At 34.8% G+C, this 15,197-nt stretch overlaps 1 protein-coding gene across 4 annotated transcripts in view; it reads right to left on the reverse strand.

Annotated features, from left to right (window-relative positions):
• The window catches only part of rbfox3b (RNA binding fox-1 homolog 3b), a 620,267-nt gene extending 606,402 nt beyond the window's left edge, over positions 1-13,865 (reverse strand). For all 4 annotated transcript variants that reach the window (XM_028454740.1, XM_028454741.1, XM_028454737.1 and 1 more), the window contains exon 1: positions 13,747-13,865. The gene's annotated coding sequence lies outside the window, so the exon portion shown is untranslated. The remainder of the gene's footprint in view (positions 1-13,746) is intronic.
• Between the last annotated feature and the right edge of the window lie 1,332 nt (positions 13,866-15,197).

A 15,197-nucleotide genomic window follows, 5' to 3' on the forward strand; every position in this document is an offset into this window, starting at 1 on the left:
TTGGTTGCATAAATAATGTGTTTTAGGGCTGATTTAAACATATTTACATTAAAATGCAAAAAAAGAGAGAATAGAGTAAAAAGGGGGTTTGTTTTGAGTCTGTGGGGGTTCGTCTCTCATTTCCAGCATATTTATGTCAGATATATTAAACAGAAACAGGAAAATAAATCACACCTCTCGTTCATTCTTGTATCAAACGACACATTTCTACACCCCACTACATTGAAAATCCCATTGCGTTTCTTTTCTGATTTGCTTAATGTATAAAAAGTCACAAATTTGGATTTTTACGGCTTTTTAAATGAGCTGCATCGAGCTGGAGAGCGTGTCTGAGACGCACCGGAAGACCTGATGAGAGATTTGTGGCGTGATTTCTGCAGCCATAAACAATAAAAAGTGCTATAGGTGGCGCTTTGATGGAATAATCTTTATGGAGAAGGGCAAAAAGGCAGCAAATGAGCTTAATGTACCTTACAATGAATTAATGTAGTAAAACTAAATGAAAAAGCACGGGAATGAGCACTTCATCATTGGGAATGGTGATTAAAAAAGAACTTTTTCAAACTTCCAATGAGTGAGTTAGTACTTTTAAAAGAGCAAAGGGGAGAAAGTCTGCGTTGGACGAAAAGACAAATGACAGTGAAGTCAGTGCGTCGACGTATTATCTCTTCATTAAACATTTGTGTTGGATCTGAGCTCTAATTAGACGTCGTCCTCGTCTCTTCGCTCTCGGAGATGTGTCACTTTGCGATGGAGCTGTCAACGCGTCGGGAATGACGCTTCACGAGCAGGTTTGTTGCTCCGACATCGTGTTTTTTTTCTTTCTCCTCAGTCACAGAAGAAGAACGTTTAGAACGTACGGCATCGCCTGTTAACTCAAAGTGACACCGGTATCTCTGACGCGCCTTAAACAAACTCCCCAGCCTCCGTCTCTCACACGCACGCACGCACGCAGGCACGCACACACACACACACCTTCTGTTTTTACAAATTAGGCCTAAAATCTTTTAAATGTACTTATTAGAAGATCAATGTCCAGCAAAACACATTAATATGCACCATATTCAATTTATTACCTTGGAACTACGTTATAGTTTTAGAGCCTCGATCTTAAAATCATGTGATTGATGATGATGTAAATCCTTGTTTTAATCAGAAATTAAATGGGTTAAAAGTGACCAAAAACGGTGGAAAATGTGGTGAAATGAGATTTAAAAACTACAGAAATTGGTGAAAAGGGCAAAAATGTCAGAAAACGTGATAAAAAAAAGTAACATGAGAAATGAAAGTAATGTAGCAAAAATGCTTTAAAAGGAGCAAAACTATTAGAAAAATGGGCCCCATTTGTAAAAAAATAAATAAATAAATCTGGCGACACCCTCCCAGTGTCTCACAACCCCAAGGTGGGTCATCTTAATAATGTAAATCCTTGTTTTAATCAGAAATAAAATGGGTTAAAAGTGACCAAAGATGGTGAAACAGATGATTAAAATAGGATTTTAAAAAACCACAGAAATACACCAAAGGTCATATGATCACCACAACCAATAGGATTCATACTCTAGTGATCATTAATGTTGTTTGGATAAAAACTTTTAAAGATAAATTCATTCTAATGTAAAAGTCCTGATGGTGGCGCTAGAGAACAGGTCACGGTTTATGGATTATTATTATTATTTATGGATTCAACAAATAGTCTGACAATAAAACTTGGTATCTCTGGGGTCAGATACTCTCTAACTTCAGCCACCACAGCGTGTCAGCACACTGTTTCATTTTGACAGAAAAAGTTACAAACCTTTTATTTTATACAGATGTGGAAAATAATTTAAGTTTTCATTGTTTTCATTTTCTACATGAAATATTTACTGTATGTAAGGGACCCGTACCGAGATTTATTACCAACAATAAACGTGGGGCGAAAGTAACAAGTAACTTTTATTTGAGTATTATTTAATTTAGCTACTTTTGTACTTGAGTATTTTATGTATGACTTCCTTTTACTTGTACTTGAGTACAAGATATATATAGAGCAGATGTGAAACACTGGAGAAAAATGTCTCCAAAACACAGAAATCAAGAGGAAAAAAATCAACAAAACAACAGCAAAAATACACAAAAAGTCTCTAAAAACACACATGGACTACAAAATAACACAAAAAATAGAAAGGAAAAAAACACAATGAAAGAGTCAAAAATACAAAATGACAGAAATATACAAAACAAAGACAAAAAATGACTAAAAAAACCCACAAAACAACAAGAAAAACAAATTAAATGACCCCTAAAAACACTAAAATGAGACAATAAACTTACTTTGATTAAATTATTAAATGAACTGCAAACTACAAAATAAATTAAAAAAAACTAGACTACTACCTGTACTGAAGTATTCTATGTATGACTTACTTGTAGTTGTACTTGAGTATAATTTTAATCCAGTAACAGTAAATATATCAGTACTATTTATACCATGAACCTGATTGGCTGATTCATTTTTAGTGGCTCCTTTTTATTGGTTTGTTCGATCGATGTAATTTAAACAACTTTTCACATGAATTAAATACATACAACAGCCAGGATGTTGGAAATATATATTTATATGTTTCTTCTTTAGTTATTTTTAATTCCGGGTGAAATCAACAAGTTTCCTGGCTCTTCCCACGATGCAGTTCTACGCTGAACGAGCCCTAATCATGTGACAGAGATGGTTTTCTGTGTCCAGCAGCATCGATGATATCGATGGCGTGTGCGTCTGAGACTCCAAAGAGTGGATTATAGAGCGGAGATAAGACTATCTGCTGTAATTAAGCCCTATCTCTGCACAGCCACTGTAGAAAATAAATCACTCCCATTATTCAGTAATTAATCGTTATACATGCAGGCACCAAACACTAATAGGGCTTCTTTTTTTTTTAGCTCCTGCATTATAGTACAGTTCAATTAAATTAGGTCTGAATGCATTCCAGATCAATGCAGCAGATCACCTATTTAACCTTTTTTAATCACTCTAATGTAATTGTATTAGCCGTGTTATCATCAAGCTTTTCATGATGTGGCCTGTGCTCGTTCCTTATTCCCAGCCTGGATTAATTAAGGCGTAGAGATAAATAGGGTGTGGCCTCCCACCAGTTATTAGGACTCCATGAGCGGCTGCTGCTGCAGCGGCAAATTCACAAGGTTTCATTCTCACCGTTTACTCTGGATTAACGGCACGAGAACAATCCGTGTACCCTTCGTTCTTTGGTTATTGTATTCTAAAACCAAGTCAAAATAACAGAAAAACAGTGTGATTAGTTTTTTCTTAAAACCAAAACAAAAATACAACAAAAAAAACATAAAAACCAGAGAAAGCAGCATTTTTCTGTTTTAAAATTAAAATATTAATGGCGAAAAACAGGAAGTCTCTGTCCTGATGTTGTATTTAATGTAACAAAATGACTCTGCAGCGTAACTGCAGCACAACCTGCAGTCCATCAATCCCCAGCAGCACGGACTCACTCATTCACGTGTAATCACGCAATATATATGTATTCAATAATAAATGCAATACGATTTTAAAAGTGCTTGAGTCAGACCAGAACGTGGTATCAACAGAAAGGTCTGGGCCCCACCCACTCCGAATACGTGCTTGGTTTTCAGGTCCAAATTGCGACCCAAAAAAAAGTTTTTCTTTAGTCAGAAATGTAGCATCAGCGAACGTTTTACTGCCCTGAGTCTGAATATGTGCTCGGTCCGGAATGGGCCCGCTGGAGGCCCTGGAACATTGGTGTTTTCCTCTACCATCGCTAACGTCTGTCAATGGATGGAATTAGGATCTGCCTTAAATACGAAGTATTTTATTTTGAAAATACCTAATGTAATAAGGGAGGTAAAATGATTAAATGGAATAGCATAAATATGGCAGAAGATTGATTGTAAGCAGCAAATAAAGAGAAGTTCATCTTAAACGATCACTAACATCTTCAATGTTGTTTAAAACTTCACACGTGTGGACTTAATATTAATTAATTTACTTAATTAAATTTATTAAAAACATGTACAGTGATTGTAAAGAGTGTGTTTCACGTTTTTTTATACATTTTTAAATTATTATTATTATTATTGAAATTAAAAACGACTGATCATGTGACATAAGAATGACAAAACTGAGTTCTACAAATATTGTGGATTTTAATAGAATTTTGGGATTTGGAGGAAGTGAGAAATCTGTATTTTTTTTTATTTTTTTTTATCATTTTTTCTTTCTTGAGCGGGCCAAATTTGATGCTCTAAAGGGCCTGATTTGGCCCCTGGGCCTTGAGTTTGACATGTGTGATCTGAAGGATATAAATGTAAAAAATATGAACAGTATTTGACTCCATTAACCCTATTTCAGAATGTTTGGAAACGTGGAAACTGAAACTGAATTTAGGACATTTTCAAACGTAAAAGCAGTTTCTTTCCGAGTCGACAGACAAACACAAAATAGAGCAAAAACTAACATTTAAACCAGAGGAATAAAAGCAGTGTGAACTTATTAGTGGAGGATCTGACAGGAAAACTAGAAAATAAAGTCAAAGTGTTACAACCATTAACTCCCAAATTCAAATAATGGCAGAACGGTTTATAGCAGGAGAGGATATGTTCTTAAGAAACCATAAAAAGAAGGTTTAACGTGTGAAAGATCACAATAATGAGGAAATTAAACTTATGTGAAAGTCCAAGAACCGTCAAAGTACAAACAGTTTAACGCTGACACGTCGTCCAATTAAAACACTTTAAAGAAAAGTCACTGATCGCGAAATAGAAAATGTATAAACTGCATGAAATATATAAGTACAATGTTTTTACGTGAGTTTGTTCAAGTCCTAATTGGATAAAAGAAGACAAACATGACAAAACAAAGACTAGTTTGGAAGTTTTATAGTTTGGATTCATGACCCGTAAACAAACGGTTCCTCTTGTTTTCCTGTGTCTGTCTGTCTCAAAAACACACAACACACAACTACAACAAACACACACACAACTACAACACACACACACAGAACTACAACAAACACACACAGAACTACAACAAACACACACAGAACTACAACAAACACACACAGAACTACAACAAACACACACAGAACTACAACAAACACACACAAAACTACAACAAACACACACAGAACTACAACAAACACACAAAACTACAACAAACAGACAAAACTACAACAAACAGACAAAACTACAACAAACACACACAGAACTACAACAAACACACAAAACTACAACAAACAGACACAAAACTACAACAAACAGACAAAACTACAACAAACACACACAGAACTACAACAAACACACACAGAACTACAACAAACACACACAGAACTACAACAAACACACAAAACTACAACAAACACACACAGAACTACAACAAACACACACAGAACTACAACAAACACACAAAACTACAACAAACACACACAGAACTACAACAAACACACACAGAACTACAACAAACACACACAAAACTACAACAAACACACACAAAACTACAACAAACACACACAAAACTACAACAAACACAAAACTACAACAAAAACACAAAACTACAACAAACACACAAAACGACAAAAACACACATAACTACAACAAACACACACAAAATTACAACAAACACACAGAGAACTACAACAAACACACAGAGAACTACAACAAACACACACAAAACTACAACAAACACACAGATAACTACAACAAACACACACAGAACTACAACAAACACACACAAAACTACAACAAAAACACACAAAACTACAACAAACACACACAGAATTACAACAAACACATAACTACAACAAACACACACAAAATTACAACAAACACACAGAGAACTACAACAAACACACAGAGAACTACAACAAACACACACAAAACTACAACAAACACACAGAGAACTACAACAAACACACACAGAACTACAACAAAAACACACAAAACGACAAAAACACAGAACTACAACAAACACAAAACTACAACAAACACACACAGAAAACTACAACAAACACACACAGAACTACAACAAACACACACAGAAAACTACAACAAACACACACAAAACTACAACAAACACACACAAAACTACAACAAACACACACAGAACTACAACAAAAACATAAAATGACTCCAAAAACATAAAACAAAATGGCAAATTAAAATAAATCCTCCGAAAAACTACAAAAAATAAACACAAACAAGCAAAACCACACAAAGAATTTAAAAAACTGTCACTAAACATAAAAAGTTAGGATAAAGACGTGCAAACAAGGTGAATTGTTGATTTAAATATGCTTAAAATACTTGGTTGGAAAAACTTATTTGATAAAGAATAAAAGAAATAAATTTACAATTTTACTCCAAAAAACACACGACAATCACAAATATACAAAAAAAATGATTAGAAAATATACAAAAAGAACCCCAGAATACACAAAATGACAAAAAAACAAACTAAACTAAAGGAAAAAATTAGAAAAAGACTTTTTATTTTATTTTTTAATCACAAAAAAACACTCAAGACAACCACAAAAAACAAATGACTGGAAAATAGACTAATATACACACAGAATGACTCCCTAAAATATACAGAAAATTACAACAAAATTAAAGGAAAACAATTAAAAAAATGACTGAAACTAACAATAATAAACACGACAACAACAACAACATAGAAAAAACTACAAACATACAAAATCATAACTAAATTTCCATAAACACACAAAAAATGACAGAAAAATAAACACAACAGCAAAAATACATAAATGTATTGTGCAAACAAACACAAAAATGGCTGAAATAAGCAAAACGGCACCAAAAATAGACACAAAATGACTGTAAAAACTATCAGGACTAAAAACCTAAAAACCTGCAGGACTGCAGCCCTCTATGACCCCCGTAGGATAAGTCTACAGCCGGATGGAGTGAGTGTTTTAAATATTGAACAGTCATTAGAAGTGAATTAAAACCTAAAAGTTAGATTCTGTAGAAGCATCTTGGTGCCGTTACTCTACGTTCACACAGATACAGAAGGTGTTTGTGGGAGCGTTAATAAGTCTGCAGCACATTTCTCCTCATTTGCTTTGGAAGGTGTTGGAAAGAGGACGAATAAACATAGTTAAAACAAAGTTAGCCTCGACAAACACAACCAGGTGAGCTCAGAGCGGAGTGCATGTGCTACTTTGAAGGGTTCAACAATAAAGTATGACCATATCTGCTGCAAAATCATCAAATTATAAGTGTCGAGACAAAACACGCACATACACACTAACCTCAAAAAAAGCTGAATTATGGATTAAGATGAATGCACAGCTGATCTTTAAAGTTAATAATATAACCAATGCATAAAGTAATCATAATAATAACTTTTAAAAATATTACATCCCCCCATCCTCTGCCTCACAATGGTTTGATCCTTGTTGTGTAACTGCTGCCGTCTTTCAGAACAAATGATCAAGATAAACTGATCAATTATTTTAGCTGTAGAAACCAGTTATTTACACTGCAGAAAACAAAAACAAAACAAAACCAAAAATGTTTTAAATGTCCTTATTAGTAGATCTATGTCTAATATAAAACACATTATTATGCACCATATTAATTTATTAACCTTTTAAAAATAGGACTAATTTACAGTTTTAGAGCCTGTGTTCCTCCATCTTGAAATCATGTGACTGATGATGTCACACGTCCCCACTGCCTGTAAACATCCCATTGTTTTCTATTGGAGTGAAACATTCAGCCTGATTTTTACATCATTTAGTAGATTTTTCAGTCAAAATAACAACTTGTGCTGCTTTTAGTTGCTCTAAAAAACCAGGAGAAGTTAAACATGTCGATGTAAATTTATTTTGTTACAGAAAAAGAATAAAAACAGAGACAGTTCCAACTCTGAGGTTTGGTAGTAGACAATGAAGCAGAGAAGAAGAGCTCTGCTAAGATACCTTTACTCTCTCTTAAACAGTACGCTGACACGCTGTGGTGGCTGAAGTTAGCGAGTAAATCACAGACTGTTGAAGACACACAAACCGTGAGAATTTAAGGACTTTAGGGAAGTCATTTAACGGTTTTATCTGTAAACAAAAGAGATTTACATCGACATCTTCAACTCTTCCTGATCATTTAGAGCAACTAAAAGCAGCACAAATTGTTATTTTGACTGAAAAAGTTACTAAATAATCTATAAATCAGGCTGAATGTTTCACTTTAATAGAAAGGGATGTTTACAGGCAGTGGGGCCGTGTGACATCATCAATCACGTGATTTCAAGATGAAGAAACACAAACTAACTGTAAAGTAGACCTATTTTTAAAAGGAAATAAAATGAATATGGTGCATAATAATGTGTTTTATTAAACATAGATCTACTAATAAGGACATTTAGAAGGTTTTAGGACACATTTGTAGAAACAGTGGAAAATCACTGAAGTCTTAAAAAGTTGTTTGGAATCGTTTCAGTTTATTGTTTGCATCAGTATTAAACTTCTTTTTTCAACCACACCTTATTTATTGATTTAATTATTCAATTATTTATCAATACATTTATAGCAGAACTATAAGATAATTTTAAGGTAGGGACATGTTTGTGTAAAAGAGGCGGGACTTGATGTTGAATGAGCCAATCAGTAAAGTAATTACTAGATAAGAGTTAGACATCCACATTCTGATGAGATAAAAGATTCAAATGTGAAATATTGTTTTTTTTTTTTAGAAAAACTTCCCACAAACGTCTCATCCGTGCAGTATCGCTACATTTTTTTTTTTGTATCCTTATCGTAGCTGCGTATTGGAGCAGTCCCAGGTCCAGTCAACACTTAAAGGGTATTACACATGAATAAAACAACACAATCTCTTTGAAACCATGTGACATTTCCATTTCAACTGGAATGAAAACACTGCGCTGGCCTTGATCTGCTCATGTGAAACCGAGCCAAGCCCAGAGAGGCCCCTCCCCCATGTTTGATCTACTGCTGAGGGGTGTCGGAGTCGCTCGGCCAGACGCCGCTGACTGACTCTGGACCGAGCGCCGTCGGGGAAAATTCCCACGGCCAACGGATTACGCGGACATCTGAGGCGGGGTTTCAGTGACCAACACAAACACGGCTCTGTGGAGAATCTTTGGACCCAAACGTCCACGTGTCTGAGTCACAGAGTCAGACCCCACTAACGGGTCACACGCCAGCTGTGGCTTTGATGTTCACAACATAGGCACATCAAGGCATATCACCTCTGAGGAAGACTGGCAGTTGACAGTCAAAAAACATGTCAGGAGATTACAATTTGAGTTCAGTAGCCTGGAATAAAAATAGGGAATATATTGTCAAATATTATTATGCGATTCATTTAGACTAATTAAGATTAATGAGTTACAAAATCTCTAATTATATTTTATTTAATCGAGTCTGAAGGAGACATATGATGGTTTTAAATCCTTCCTTTTTACATATAAATCATACAGTTGTGGTCTATATAAAGCAGAACTGCAATGCGTGGGTCTGAATTCCTCATTCTTATAGCTCCACCCCTTTTCTACACCTTTTCTGATGTGCTTCTAAGAGCAACTCGTTTTGGTGCTGTCTCTTTAAATGCAAATGAGACACTTCACACCCCGCCCCCTCTCCAGGTTGCAGAGGTGACACTCAGTTCAACTCCACCCTGCTCGGCCATTTTTGTAGTTTGATAAAAGAGATATGATTATGTAGCGGCGCAGAAAAAGTTTATTCACACGTTATTTACACAATGTCAACAACGTTAGACTTGTCCATCCAGCCTTACATGTTCCAGTCAGAGTCTGACCCAGTGGAGCGAGATGAAAATGAAGATGATGAACCTGCAGAACCCTAACAAGTGAGCTAACACAAGCACCGAGCTAACGCTAGCACCATGCTAACGTCACAAAATGCATTTTAATACAGTCTTTTCAGAGACAAAAATGTCAAAATGAAATGACTAATGAAAACTTTAGACTTAAATTAAACCACGTAGGCCATATCATCAAGGATCTAAAACGAGCACACAGCGCTAACATATGAAGACGGTGCTAATGCTAATGCTAACAAAACAATGACAGGGACGTCTTATCATCACACTTTTTAGCGTTATTTACAGCTTACCGAAGTGCTCTGTTCATCGTCTCCAAAGATAGAAGGGAATTGAACCCTCAACCAGACAAGTCTTTCTGTAAATCCTTCTTTATACTGGTGGAGGTTGATGAAGCAGTCATCATTGAAGTGCTTCACACACACAAAAATGACCTTATCCACAGATGTGGTACATTTCTATAAAAAATAAAACTCAACCAGACACTTTGAAAAGGTTCTGATGCTGGGAGACGGTGTAATGAAGCGTGTGGGTTACTACATCCAACAACCCAACATTTGACTTATCCTCTCGTAACTTCTGCATCCTGGAGCTTGGACTACAAAATAAAAGCCAGAAATAAAAATGGCGGATTGCTCGAAGTGTTGGGCCTGGAGTTGATGAACTAATTTGGCAGTTCTGCTGCAAATACTGTGATGTAATAGTTCAAAAAACGTAATAGAGAATAGAAAAATCAAAACAGATTGAAAAATATGAGCAAAACAGAATATAAAGATATCTACGGAGCACCTGAAGAGATTAATTTGAACTTTTCTGTACTTCTAAACACGCTAAATATACAACAAAATGCATTTAAGGGCTAAAAAAGTGGATTTAACATGATATGTCCCCTTTAAGATCTTCTTTGGTGACACAATACATTTTAAAACTTTCTTTAAGACGATGAAAGAACTCCACACCGCAGACCGATCCCATATGCTTGGGTTAGCTTAGCACGTAGCGGTGTTAGCTGAGCAGGGTCAGAGGGTAAAGGGGCGGAACAATGTGATATAAATATTACACAAATTTGTATCAAAACTTTTGTAAGAACTAATTTTGTGATAAATTATCATAAAAAAAGAATAATGTGTTATATATAAATGTAGTAGTAGTGTAAACATTATCTAATTATGTATATGTTTTAAATTATTTAACTAATATTTGATATATGAATTTTCATTACAAATTTGACCACTTTAGATAAAGACGTGAAAACAAGACGAGTTAATTATTTAAATTTAAATCATTTGGTAGGCTAAAACTCATTTGTAAAAAATGAGATGAAACGTAAAAGAAAGAAAAACAAATTACTGGAAAATATACAAAAATACACACAGAATGACTTAAAAAATGTACACAAAAACACACAAAATTACAACAAACACACGAAATTACAGAAAAATATTCAAAAAGGACAACAAAAAACCCACAGATGACTACAATGAATTACTGAAAATTAAAACAAAACAACAAGAAAAATGACTCTGAAACACACAAAAGGAACACTAAAATCACACAAACACCCACAATCAATACATTAAATGACAATTTTTCACACAAAAACACACAAAACAACCAGAAATATACAAAAAAAGATAACCGTACAAATGTACAAAAATACACCAAAATTACACAAAACATAAAAAACAACCAAAAACTGAAGATATTTATTTTCATTATATGTATTATTTTTAACCACAAAAAACACATGAGACAACCACAAATATACAAAAAACTAATTACTGGAAAATATCCAAAAATACACACAGAATGACTGTAATGTACACAAAAACTTAAAAATGACAAATTCAAAAAGGACAACAAAAGATGACTGCAAATAAAAAATAATACAGAAAAATGACTCTGAAACACACAAAACAACAACAATCAATACATTTAACGACAATTTTTACACCAAAAACACACAAAATATACAAAAAAATAACCTTATCAATGTAAAAAATTTCAAAAATTACAAAAACATGACAAACAAGTATACAAAAATGAATTACTGGAAAATATATAAATATACACAGACAATGACTCCAAAATACACACAAAATGACATAATTTCAAAATAAGGTGGAGCCATGTGTACAGGAATGTATAAATAATCAGAAAGAAAAAATGGAGAACATGTAAGATCTTTTTAATCTAAAGCACAGGAACAGACAGCGCTGAGGAATAATTACCGACTGTAATTCCTCACGCGGGAAAAAGCAGGAGAATTTATTTCCAAGTCGGACAGAAAAGTCACCTAAAGGTCACGATGTTAAACTGGTGATTAGGAGTTATTCCATCATCCGTACGCCTGCCTCACACTTCTTTAGGAAAGTCCCCCAAACTTTTAAAGTGGGTTTGGTTTTCTCACCTTCCTTCCACCTTAGCCGGAGGCGGTTCCACAATTCAATAGAAAAGGAGGACAGTGGAGCATTCTGCCCAGGAGCGTCCAATCACTGGATTCCCACTCCTCTGGAGAACGACAAGCGCCAGGAAACAAAGACGGTTGCCGAGACGCTTTGACTGACAGCCTTTGATGTGTTGGCGCTACAAGGTCAGATGAAGAAAATGAGCAGCGAGTGATCCCTGATTCCTCAAAGGCCTCCGTTCTGCCTGCGTTTGGTAAAGGAGACGTCAAGTCCGAATAATCAATCTTCATTTCTCTGTAGCAGACAGTGTTTCCCACTGAAAACTAATTCATACGTTCAAAAATAAAAATATATCCTATCCTCATCACTGTGGCTTTAGCTGCTATGATTAGCGTATGCGACAACGTTAGCCTCCATGCGGGGGCTTGTCCGTCCTTGTCTGGTTTCTGCTGTCAGACGTTCACTGATCAGCTTGACTAATAACTAATGAGTCACATGGACTCAGAAGCAACCCAGGATTACATTAGTAGAGCAGTGGTTTTCAACCTTTTACTTAGAAAAATGGACCAAAAAAAGTAGCAAAAATGGTTCAAAGTGTTAATATGGGCTTAAAAGTGGTAGAAAAGGGTGAAAGAAATAGTAACAATCAGTTTAAACTGACAAATAATGGGCATAACACATTGTGAATGTGGTTAAAAAAATAAAAAAATAATCATGAAATATGGTGAAAAGGTTCAAAGTGACAATAATGGGTCAACATACAGTATGTGACATTAGGTGGAAAGGGTTTATACAGTATGTGCATTAAAATGTGATGTAAAAGTGTCAGAAATGGAAGTAATTTGGCAAAAATACATTAAAAGGAGCAAAAATATGGCAAGAAAAAGTGATGAAAATAGGTTATAGCACGTACCACGTTCCCGAGAATTCAGTCACATGACTCGAGTAAAACAAATTAAATTGTGCGTAAAATCGTAATCTACGTTGAATTACCTTTGAAACGATATATCACACGACTATGCTCTGATAAATGACCAGAAAAGTCGTGTTTTTTTGTGATTCTGCTGTGATAAAAATTGTCCTGACATAAAAAAAAAACGCTAAAAAAAAAAGAGTCAAAAACACGCACAGCTGGTTAACGAGAGAGAACTATGACAACGTTTAAAACTAGTCAAAGTCGCTTAAAATCAACCTCGTTTCTCTCAGAAACTGTGTTTAATTATGTTTTATTGTCAGGAAAATAAGACAATTACCAGGCGTAGAAGAGGAAGAGGAAGAGGAGGAAGAGGAAGAGGAAGAGGAAGAGGAAGAAGAGGAAGAGGAAGAGGAAGAGGAAGAGGAAGAGGAAGAGGAGGAGGAAGAGGAAGAGGAAGAGGAAGAGAAGAAGAAGAAAAAGAAGAAGAAGAAGAAGAAGAAGGATAAGTGACCGTGCTGTGTCCTCCCAGCAGACACGTATCCATAATACAGCAGGTGATTGATATGAATTATTCCCTACCTGTCACTCACTCTCCTTCGCTCCGTCCCAGTAATTGTAGTCCTGTAGATTTCTGCTTTGGCTCCTACGATGCGATGCTTGGCTGACCTTCCTGTGCGTGCTTCCTTTTCACAAATTATCTGTGAACATTAATAGAGGGAGAGAATATTTAGTCCAGAGGGAATCCTGGACTAACGTATACCTGTGTAGCAGCAGGACAGCGTTTATCACTCAAACATCAAACTGTGTTTTTAATCAGCAGAGGTGAAAGTAATAGATTACAAGTACACACAGTACTGTATATCAGTTACTTTATTTGAGTGTATTTATAGTCCATCGGTAATTTTACTTGTACTTAAGTACATTTTAAAATAAGTAAAGTTACTAGTTACATTTCTACACCCAACAATTCATGAGTCAATTATTATTTCCATCTTTTAAAATGTTTAAAAGACATTTTGAAACTACAAAATAAATTAAATAACCAGAAAACAATCAAATGTATCACATTATAGCTGACCATCAGATTAAACCTAATACATCACATCATAACCAACCAATCAGATTAAACCTAATACATCACATCATAACCAACCAATCAGATTAAACCTAATACATCACATCATAACCAACCAATCAGATTAAACCTAATACATCACATCATAACCAACCAATCAGATTAAACCTAATACATCACATCATAACCAACCAATCAGATTAAACCTAAAACATCACATCATAACCAACCAATCAGATTAAACCTAATACATCACATCATAACCAACCAATCAGATTAAACCTAATACATCACATCATAACCAACCAATCAGATTAAACGTAATGCACGGCACCATAAACAGAATAGAATGCAGGTTATTTATCAGTTTTGGAGTTCAGAAATCAACAAAAACAGCAAAAATACACAAAATGACTACAATACACACGTGGACTACAAACAACACACAATGACACAAAAATATAGAAAAAAAAAAAAAATCTCCAAATGACTCCAAAAAAAATTTTAAATTACAGAAAAAAGACAGTAAATGAGTCAAAAACACAAAATGACACCAAACACACACAAAATGACAGAATAATGTACAAAATGAAGAACATTAAACATGGGAGTGAAAGCTACTAGTAACTTTTACTACGAGAACTATTTCATTGAGATACTTTTTACTAGTACTTGCGTATTTATGTATGACTTCCTAGTACTTGAGTATAATCTCAATCCAGTAACAGTACTAGTACTTGAGTAGTTACTGTATATCAGTACTATTTACTCCTCTGATAATCATGTAGAGCAGATGACGAACACTGGAGGGAAAATGTCTCCAAAACACAGAAAACAAGAGAAAATCAACAAAACGACACAAAATACACAAAATGTCTCTAAAAAACACATGGATGACAAAATAACACAACATGATCCAGAAATATACAAAACGACAACAAAATCACTCAAAAAT

Source organism: Gouania willdenowi, chromosome 8, assembly GCF_900634775.1.
Source record: "Gouania willdenowi chromosome 8, fGouWil2.1, whole genome shotgun sequence".
Lineage (NCBI taxonomy): Eukaryota > Metazoa > Chordata > Actinopteri > Blenniiformes > Gobiesocidae > Gouania > Gouania willdenowi.